The sequence below is a fragment of the Gavialis gangeticus genome, unplaced genomic scaffold (genome assembly GCF_001723915.1).
Source record: "Gavialis gangeticus isolate Ggan-Ray unplaced genomic scaffold, GavGan_comp1, whole genome shotgun sequence".
NCBI lineage: Eukaryota > Metazoa > Chordata > Crocodylia > Gavialidae > Gavialis > Gavialis gangeticus.
The window spans coordinates 206272632-206282463 of record NW_017728992.1 but is presented as its reverse complement, the minus strand read 5'-3'; the positions used below and the strand labels follow the sequence as shown (position 1 = coordinate 206282463).

Sequence of the window (9832 nt, the reverse complement as noted above, 5' to 3'; positions counted from 1 at the left end):
CCCCAGCCCTCCCCGCCTGCAGGGAAGAAAGGGGGGCAAAGCCCCTGCACTGGGGGTACCCGCCAGCCCCTGCCCAGGCATCCCCAACCCACAGCATCCTTGCATCCTGCCCCCAGCGACCCCCCAGAACTGGCTGCATCTGCCCAGGAGGAGGAGGAGGGTGATGATGCCTGCTGTGCTCGGCGCTGCACAAACCCACAGCCCCAAGGGAGCAGCTGGCAGCCCCAAGGGGAAATCCAGGAGGAAATAAAGAAGGGAGGGGAAACTGAGGTGCAGAGACAGATGAGGATGATGATGACTGCAGCCTGCTGTGTTTAGGTGCCGGACAAACTCAGAGCCAGAGGCAGCACCCCATTTCAGCAGCTGGCAGCCCCAAAGGGAAATACAGGGGGGCAAGAAGAAGGGAGGGGAAACTGAGGCACAGAGACAGATGTCATCTAGATGATGACAATGATGATGATGATGATTGCACCCTGCTGTTTTAGGTGCTGGGAAAAACTCAGAGATAGAGGCAGCACTGCATTTCAGCAGCTGGCAGCCCCAAAGTGAAATACAAGGGACAGGAAGGGAGGAGAAAGCAAGGCACAGACAGAGATGGCATCTAGATGATGATGATGATGACTGCACTCTGCTGTGTTAGGGGCTGGACAAACTCAGAGCAAAAGGTAGTGCCCCACTTCAGCAGCTGACAGCCCCAGTGGGAAATCAGGGGGCAAGAAGGGAGGGGAAACTGAGGCACAAAGAGAGATGGCATCTAGGTGATGATGATGACGATGAAGATTGCACCCTGCTGTTTCAGGTGCTGGACAAACTCAGAGACAGAGGCGACATCCCATGTCAACAGCTGGCAGCCCCAAAGGGAAATACAAGGGACAAGAAGAAGGGAGGGGAAACTGAGGCACAGAGAGAAATGCCATCTAGATAGCGATGCTAATGACTGTGTCCTGCTGTGTTAGGGGCTGGACAAACTCCCAGCTAGATGCAGTGCCCCATCTGAGCTGCTGGCAGCCCTACCCAAAGGGAAATAGAGGAGGCAAGAAGGGAAGGGAAACTGAGTCACAGAGAGTGATGGCATCTACCAAGCCCACAGCAGCCCCACATTTTAAGCCCGCTTCATGGACACAGTCTGGCCATCTAGGGCCAAGCAGGCAGAAATGCCTGCGGCTGGTCATCCTGCCGGGAAGCCCGCACCACGCAGGTGTTGTGCAGGAGAGTTTCCAACGCTCCCAGTTAGTGTGCACAAAAGCTCAGCCGGCACATCAAGCGGACCCCCCACTTCCCTCCCCCGAAAGGCAAACCACTCCCGAAAGCCAGGATTAATGAGATCAAACCATCGGCTGAACTATAACCATCCATCTTCCCAGGACTCAGCATCAACATGCAAGTGCTGCCCGGCCGAGTCTAACAATGCATTCAGCAAATGGAAAGAGAGCGGCGCTGAGCGGGATGGAAACAGGTCGTTGCTTTTTAATGGGCTTTTTCTTTCTGTCTTCCTTTCTGAGACTTGGAAGCGGGGCAAACTCCCGGCAAACTGTCACTGAGCTCCAGTACTGTAACCCGTCGGAGCAGCCGTGTTCACAGAGAGGATGGAAACGTTGGGAGGGGCTTCCTGGCAGCCCCCCGCAGTGCTTGGCGGTGGGGATAATCACCTGTGCAAACTCTCCAGGGAGCTCAGGAAAGGGGACAGCAGCAGCACTGCAGGGAAATACTGCTCTGAGAATGAGCCTGGGTCCGATGTGGGAGGTGTGAAATCTCCTTCAAGCAAAGGCTGGACGGGCATCTGTCTTGGACAGTTCAGGAATAGCTTTCTTGCAGCTATGCAAGGCGCAGGATGAGAGGGCCGCTGAGGTCCCTCCCCGGCTTTGATTTTCTCCCTCCTTGGAGGAAGCATTTGTGGCAGAGAGGCCAGAGGTGCTGCAGTTGCAGAAAGCATCGTGCTACTAATCCTAGGACAAGTCAAAAGTGGACAGGGTTTCTGTCCAGCTGCCTTTGGTCCTTGATCTGTGGGAGCTCCTCACAAGGCTCAAGAAGTCCCTATTCCTGCAGAAACTACTTCCCTCATATGACCCAGTGGGCATGTCTACACATGCACATTTACTCCGCAGTAAACAAAATTACTGTGCAGGACAGGTGTGCGTCTACACGTGCATGGCCATACTGCTCAGTAAATATGGTGACATATGCCGACTTGAGCATAAATTTAATACCTGCATCATTCAGGTATCAAATTTACACCAGATTAGTTACTGTGCAGTAACGCATGTATAGATACGCATAGAGTTCTAGCTTTTTGCATTTTTTGTCTCACACCAACACAGCTACCAAATACACCCCTTACTGCGCAGTAACACTCGTGTGTGGACTGACTTGGGACTAACTTTAGTCCCCAAGTCAGTCTACACCCAGAATAACTATGCTTTAATGCCTGCACTTGTAGATGCCAGCCTATTCCAGTTTACTGTGCAGTAATTTACTGCATGGTAAATTTAAGCCGGTGTAAATGCACGTGTAGATATATCCAGTGGATCCATTTTCCACCACACCATTCTGCCTCACCCTAGGCCTTCTCTGGGAAAAGGGCTTTAAGGGCCCTCCAGTCCAACCCCCTACACAGAGGTAGGTTGCACTGTTCCTATCCATCCCAGACACATGCTCATCCAGGCTCTTCTTGATAACTTCTAGAACAAAGCAGAGTCAACAAACTCATACAGCTCCTTCCAGCAGAGATGGGGCGAATCATAGAAAACGAGGGTTGACGGGACCCCAGGAGGTCACATCTAGTCCAACCCCCTGCTCCAAGCAGGACCAGCCCTGACTACAGCACGATTCTATGTTAGCACTGCTGTCATTAGGCTTCAGAGTCAACATTTAATGCAATGGTGAAAAGCCCTCATCTCTCTTACATGGTACACTTCCAGGCTGCCTGCCCCCAAGCCTGGAAAGTGTCTGTCACCAGATGTCACCAGATTTTCTTCTTTGGACTAAATAAGCCCACCAAATCCTTGTGGGGAATGAGGGAAACAAGAGCACAATGGTGCATTGCCCTGGGTCCTCTTCAAACCAAACCACCCTATAAAAATCAGTCTCAAATAAGCTTGCTCTTGGCTGGAGAAGTGTAGCAGCTAGAGCAGGAGCAATGGAGACAGAAGCAGACCCATAAAGCTATTGTGGAGGGAAGAGCAGCGATGAGGAAGTGATGTGACAAGACGGACGGCAATGGACAGACAGGTTTTACAGACCGCAATGGTCACACCGCAGATAGGGTCTGGGGGGCCACGAGAAAAGCCAAGACTTACAGTTAAACCACCCCACCGCTGATTGCAATAGTCCCTGGGCACTCTTCATCACGGACTTAAGCATCCCCGCGCCTTCCAGCACGATGGAGCTCAACGGCCATCGACAGACAGACAGAAAGGGGATGTGTTTTTTGCATGAGCTAAATTCACCGATCCCAAGGCCAGAAGGGACTGTCAGCATCACCCCCGTGGATCTCCTGCATATGCCAGCCATGGAGCTCCCCCAAATTCATTCCCGTTGCAATGACAGGGCCCTTGACTTAATGATCGTCATAGATGCAGAAGAATAAGTTGGTACAATAGTCCCGGAGGTTAAACGACCTCGCTGCTCCATTTGCATTTCATTTCTAGTCTTAACTTGCATAGCTTCAGCTTCCAGTCACTGGATCTTGTTATACTTGTGTCTGCACCTTCAGAAGACCTTTATTGTCAAACTTCTGCATTTACAGCCTGTGATCATCAAGTCACTCCTTCTCCTTGTTAAGCTAGGGAGACTGAGCTCTCTCTCTTTCTGAGCCATGTTTTCCAGTCTTTTAATCATTCCCCTGGCCCTTCCCTGAATCCACTTCAATTTAGCAGCACCTGTCCTGAAGAGCGACAGCAAAGCTGAGAGAGCTCCTTGACCAATTCATTTAAAACTCTTGGGAGGCAAGTTACCTGGACCTGCTGGCTCAAAAAGTTCTGCATTTAGTAGCCATCCTCCTGAGTCGCTCTCTTGGAAGGGAAAGGGTTTCATCTCCATGTGAACTGACTGCATAATCTACTTTCTCCCAAATCCAGAACAGAAACATGCATTACACACTTGTGCCTTTTCTACATTATTAACCATTCAATCATTTCCATCTGGTACTGGACGGATGCTGTTATTAAAATTCCTTCATATGTTTCTAGTAGAATTGTCTCTTCTGATTTGACTCATAATTGACTTCAGCTTGGTGGAATTGGCCTTTTTAGATGGCTGGCTGGGTGAATAATTGGACAGACAGACAGACCCACATGCTGTGTTCGCACTGAATGGAAGGATATTGGGAGTGAGAGCTGACCCCCCAAATCCCATCCATCATGCAGGCTTTAGTGGAAACAGGGCGTGGATCTGAGCTGCTGGTCTGCACAAAGTACAAATCATCTAAACAAATGGCCCAGCCCATACCCTCCATGGCAAGCATTTTCCCCCTGCACAGAGGGTGAAAGAAGTAAGGCACGATAGTAGTTTCTAGTCAGGTTGCTTAATGCACTATAGGAAGGTGCTCTGAGAGCATGTGAATGAGCATGGTACTGTGGACCGAAACAGCACATCAGCTCCCAACACCCCCACACCTAAGCACAGCTGTGATCCATACGTGTAAGGCAGAGAAAAGCAGATGGCAGGGTAGATTTGCACCTTATACACCAAGTGACGTGTGCGTGTGTGTGGGTGACTAACCAAAGTGTGTGTATCGTGAAGCAGCTCAGGGAGAGAGAGTGTGTACATGGTGATAACACAGTAAGAAAACTGCTTTATAATAACCACACTGTGTGTGTAGGACCTGATCCAATGCTTGCTCAAGTCAGTGCAGAGAATCTCATTGAGTTCACTGAGCACTGGATCAAAGCCACACAGCTCTTATATTAAATGCCATCATAAATCACAGCAAAGGGGAGGTGCGGGACATCCTGGAGCGCACCCTCAGCTGGTGCAAACTGGCTCAAAGTAAGTGGAGTTATGTAAACTTCCAGCAGCTGCGAATCTGGCCCCCGTGTCACCAAAAAAGAGGACCGAGCATGCATCTCAGATGCCTCCCGCAGGGACTTCTTTCCACCCTGTGGTTTCACGGTCCCCAGCTCAAAGAATATAGTCCTTTCTCCTACTGGCTCCTCCATCACAACGGCTGTGGTTTCTGTGAACACGCTTTGATCCTCCAGCCTCTCTGTGAGGTCCCGTGGGAGCAGGACAGGGAAGCAGGCATGATGTTAAAAGAGTATCTGGGGGAAATCGGAAGCCTGCCAGCTCTGCTGATATGAGTCGCGCTGCTCTGCTACACCGCGCCGGTCATTAAGGTGCTCTGCAAAACCAACAGCAGGCAGCTTGGAAATGGACCCCGCAAGATGCCTAGCACTTAAAGCCACAAGCCTAATCACCTCCTCACCTCCATGTGAGCCTCAGCTGGGATGCACATAGCTTATAGCAGTTGTGCCAGCCCCTTACTTGGGCTGGATGTGCCCATAAATGCATTAACCTCACAACACCTGGGGTGCGGTAGGAAACTATTCTTGTTGTAAGCTGCTATCCTGCCCTGCCTTCTTCCTACCTGCCAACTAACACGGCTAACTGCCTCTCGGTATTTGCAATAGCATCACAAAGTGCACAGTTTCCGGGGCCATTTGATGATAAATGAATCTCAACCTTCATGGAGAAGATGAAACAACTCCTAAATGACCTCACTTTAGCTTCCACTTTGCACAGCATGGAGTGGACACACACCGGATTCACCATGGATCAATTAAACGTGAACTAACCTCTCCCTTTCCCGCACATACACACCTTGTAATGCAGCATAGGTTCACAGATTCATAGATGGTTAGAGGCTGGAAGGGGCCTTGTAGTCCATCAGGTCCAGTCCCCCTGCACTAGGTGGGAAAAGACAACTGGGTCAAGTGACCCCAGCGAGGTGACCGTCCAGTCTCCTTTTGAAGGTTTCCAGGGTAGGTGACTGCACCACCACTTCAGGGAGTTTATTCCAGTCTGGACATCTTGATGGTGAAGGAGTTTTTCCTGACATTAAGCCTCAAGCAGTCTTCCAGGAGTTTGTACCCATTGCTCCTAGTTTTCCCCGGGGATGTGCTAGTGAACAGATGTTCACTGAGCTCCTGATGCACTCCTCTGATGTAGCGGTATGCGGCTACCAAGTCCTCTCTCAGCCTGCTCTTCTATAGGCTGAAGAGGTCCAAGTCCCTGATCGTGCGGGTGGCTCTTCTCTGGACCCTCGCAAGTTTTCCCACGTCTTTGTTGAAGTTCGGTGCCCAGAACTGAATGAGGTCCTCCAGCTGCAGACACACCAGCGCGGAGTACAGCGGGAGTATCGCTGCCTTAGTTTTACATGCGGTACATTGGTAGATGCACACCAGCGTGTTGCTTGCCCTGCTAGCCACCACCTTGCAAGTGATTGCTCATGTTTGTGCGATGGTCGATCACTACCCCTAGGTCCCTTTCAGCCAGGGGGCAAGTCAAATTGTCACCACCGAGCCTGTATGTGTGTTGTGGGTTGTTTGCACCCAGATGGAGCACCTTGCACTTCTGAGTGTTGAACTTCATCTGGTCCCAGTCCGCCCAGCTCTTCAGCCTGTCCAGGTCCACCTGTATCTGCAACCCATCATCTGGCATGACCACGCTCCCCCATAACTTGGTGTCGTCCACAAACTTGGCCAGCGAGCTTTTCACTCCCCCAGCCAAATCACTGATAAAGATATTGAAAAGCACCAGTCCAAGCATGGACCCCTGAGGGACACCACTGGCCAAAAAGTATAATTGTTTTATGCAATTGTTTTATGCAAAGTGTATGCAAATGTTTTATGTTTAATGTATAATTGTGTTGTCCATCCATTTGGAAGCAGGAGACCTCTATCCAGGAACGGTGACTGTTATGTTACAACCTGTGTTGGTACACACTTTGGTACCTTTAGTTTTTCACTCAGCTAGCAGGAGGGTTGCTGTGTGGCTTCAGAGGAAATCCTAAAACACAACCCAAAGGGTTGGAAATTGAGCAAGCAAGTTGGAAGGAAACCAGAATGTGTGTTTTTTATGTGGTTGTTGCTTTTTTTTTTAAGTACCATGATATGTTAGCCATCCTCATGACTTTTGAAAGTAAACTCATGACTGCTGAGTGCTTGCAAGTGGCAAATTATAAACTACACACCCATCACTCCCAAAGGAGCTAGAGCAGAATGCAGGCAGGTTAGAAAGACAGCCCCTAAAAGGGTTAGATGATGCTGCCTTTCCATACAAAGAACAAGCTCATTATTACAAATCCCCAAAGGACCACAGAATCATAGAAAAACAGGGCTGGCAGGGCCCTCAGGAGGCATGCACAACCCCCCTGCTCTATGCAGGAACAGGCCTATTCAAACCATCCCATACAAGTGCTTGTCTAACCTATTCCTAAAACTAAGCAGGCAAGCCTGCCACACAGCTACAAGACACATTGCCCCAAAACACCCTGACCTGGTACAGGTAAAGCCCAGGGACGAGGGCACTGTCAGTGTCCTACCACTGCAAGGGCTGTTAAAATGCACTTGAAAGATGCAAGGAAGAGGTCCATGCCACCCACTACAAAGGAAAGCAAAACCCCCAGAGTTTAAAAGAAACGTGAGTTAAAAGATGGTGCTATAACAGGGTTGATCACTGTGCTGGATCAACCCGATGAAACAATCCGATCCTGCTCTTAGGCTTATTGAAGGTGGAGTTTGATGTCATCAGGTTGTGCTGAGCACAGGTAGATGCCTGCACATTCATATGTGTGCATACATGTGTGTCACGCTGTTTATTCCCATTGGCTGCAAGAGGACTGGGGTCTTTCCACACGCCGGGTGCAAGGCAGGTTGCTGTAGCCCCACTGATGTGAGTGCAAGTGTGTCTGAGTGCAAGATGTAGGTTTGGCTCGTAGTTCAATGGCAAACACAAGTACTGAAGTGTTTCTCGCAGCACATGTTGTAATGAAAGTGTTGCAGTTCACACATATGTGAACATATGTGAGCGTCTATGCACGTATATTTACTGCTCAGTAACTGAAATTACTGCATAGTATGGGTGCACGTCTACACATGCACACCTGTACTGTGCAGTAAATATGGCAAAATACGCTGACTTGTGCATCATGCAGGTATCAAATTTACACCCAATTATTTACTGTGCAGTAACGCACATGTAGACACCTTACTGCACAGTAACACTTTGTGTGGCCTGACTTGGGACTAACTTTACGGTCCACACACAGCTTTAATGTGTTTTAATGCCTGCACGTGTAGATGCCAGCCTAGTCCCACTTACTGCAGAGTAAATTACTGTGCAGCAAATTTAAGCCAGCGTAGATGTATGTGTAGACAAGCCCACAGTTCCTCTGCGTCAGATATAGGCAGACAAAACAATCATATTGAGTTAAAGGGCTGCGGGGTAGTTCAGGTTAAACTGATCTGTGAAAATTGTTTGGTACGTCTGCTTTAGTCTGTGGTAAGTGGAAGGTAAACTGGAATGATTTAGGAGTTGTTTCATTCAGGGCTAAAGTCCTCAATTTACCCCAGGATAAAGGGGACAGAAGAAATAGTCACAGTGGATTAGTTTAAGAGGGAGTTAATCCCTTTCCATACGAATTTGGTATATCTGTTTCATCTGTTCCTACAGGTGTTCTTATGTATAAAAAATAAATTACTGACCCAGGGAAAGCTTTTCATTGACTTCAAGGGACTTTGGAACAGGTCCTAAAAAAGTCTGGGTGTCTATACGAAGGTACCATCCGAAAGGAGACACCGAGTCCTGCACCTTGTCGAGGAAGCTCTTTACCCTGCAGGACACAGCCCCCGATTCACAATAGAAAACCACATGGGGAATAAACAAGGAAGAAGATGATAGTTATTTATAAATATTACGCAGAATTAACTGGGGCGCTCCCATGTGACCGGTGAAATAAGGACATTTGCAAAAGGAAGAGTTTAATACAATTTAATTCACTGTGAGACAGACCAAAGGGGTGGAGGGAATTCTCCAAACTCCATCACATGGTGCTAAAAGGGACACCAGATTACTCCCTAGTGTAATCCCAATGCTATTCCACAGAGAGAAGTGTGAGCATATGTTCCCAAGATGGCTATAAACTCTATTAGGAGACAAGCAATTAAGCCCAGTCTTATATACTCCAGTGGCAGCTAAGCAACGTGCTTAAGGGCTTTCCTAAACAGAGGCACTTTGCTGAATTGGGGTCTCCAACAAATGAAGAGCCTTTGTTGTAGGAACAGGCACAAAACAGAAGGACGCTTTAAAACATGGAGCCCGTCATTCAGGCCACTGAAATATGTAAATGCTTCTTAATTCATATGAGCTCCCCTGCTCGCGACCTCCCGCTAACTCGACAGGTCAATCGTGTGCTTGGTTTGACTCCATCCAGCAGATTGATTATTAATTTGGAGAGCTGGAGGCTGCCTCCAAGTTAATCCTTTTTGTGGGATTCCCAAAAGCAATTTTCATTTCCAGCAAAAGGCCATTCCAACGCACCTTCCTGACACGCTGCAAGAGTGCGCCGGCTGGCTTTGTGAAATGGGCTCGGGGAAAAAAAAAATTAAAATCACTCCGGCTTGAGGAGTAGATTCTGGCCCCGGCTTCTCCTGGCCCTCGTGGCTGACTCAGGGGCTGATGGATGCTGGGGAAAGGTGAAATGAAAAGCACTTCTCCTGTCATCCCTCATTGCTTTTGGCACAATGCGGGCTGCAAAAAATCGGATTAAGATCCTGAAACAGGGCCCTGAACCCATCACAGGAGTGGGCTTCAAAATCAAGGCTTTCACTAGAGA

The 9832-nt window shown here is 48.9% G+C and overlaps 1 protein-coding gene across 2 annotated transcripts in view; it reads right to left on the bottom strand.

Moving 5' to 3' along the window:
- ADGRB1 (adhesion G protein-coupled receptor B1) overlaps window positions 1–9832 on the bottom strand; it is a 451386-nt gene that overhangs the window by 160221 nt on the left and 281333 nt on the right. The window lies entirely within an intron of this gene.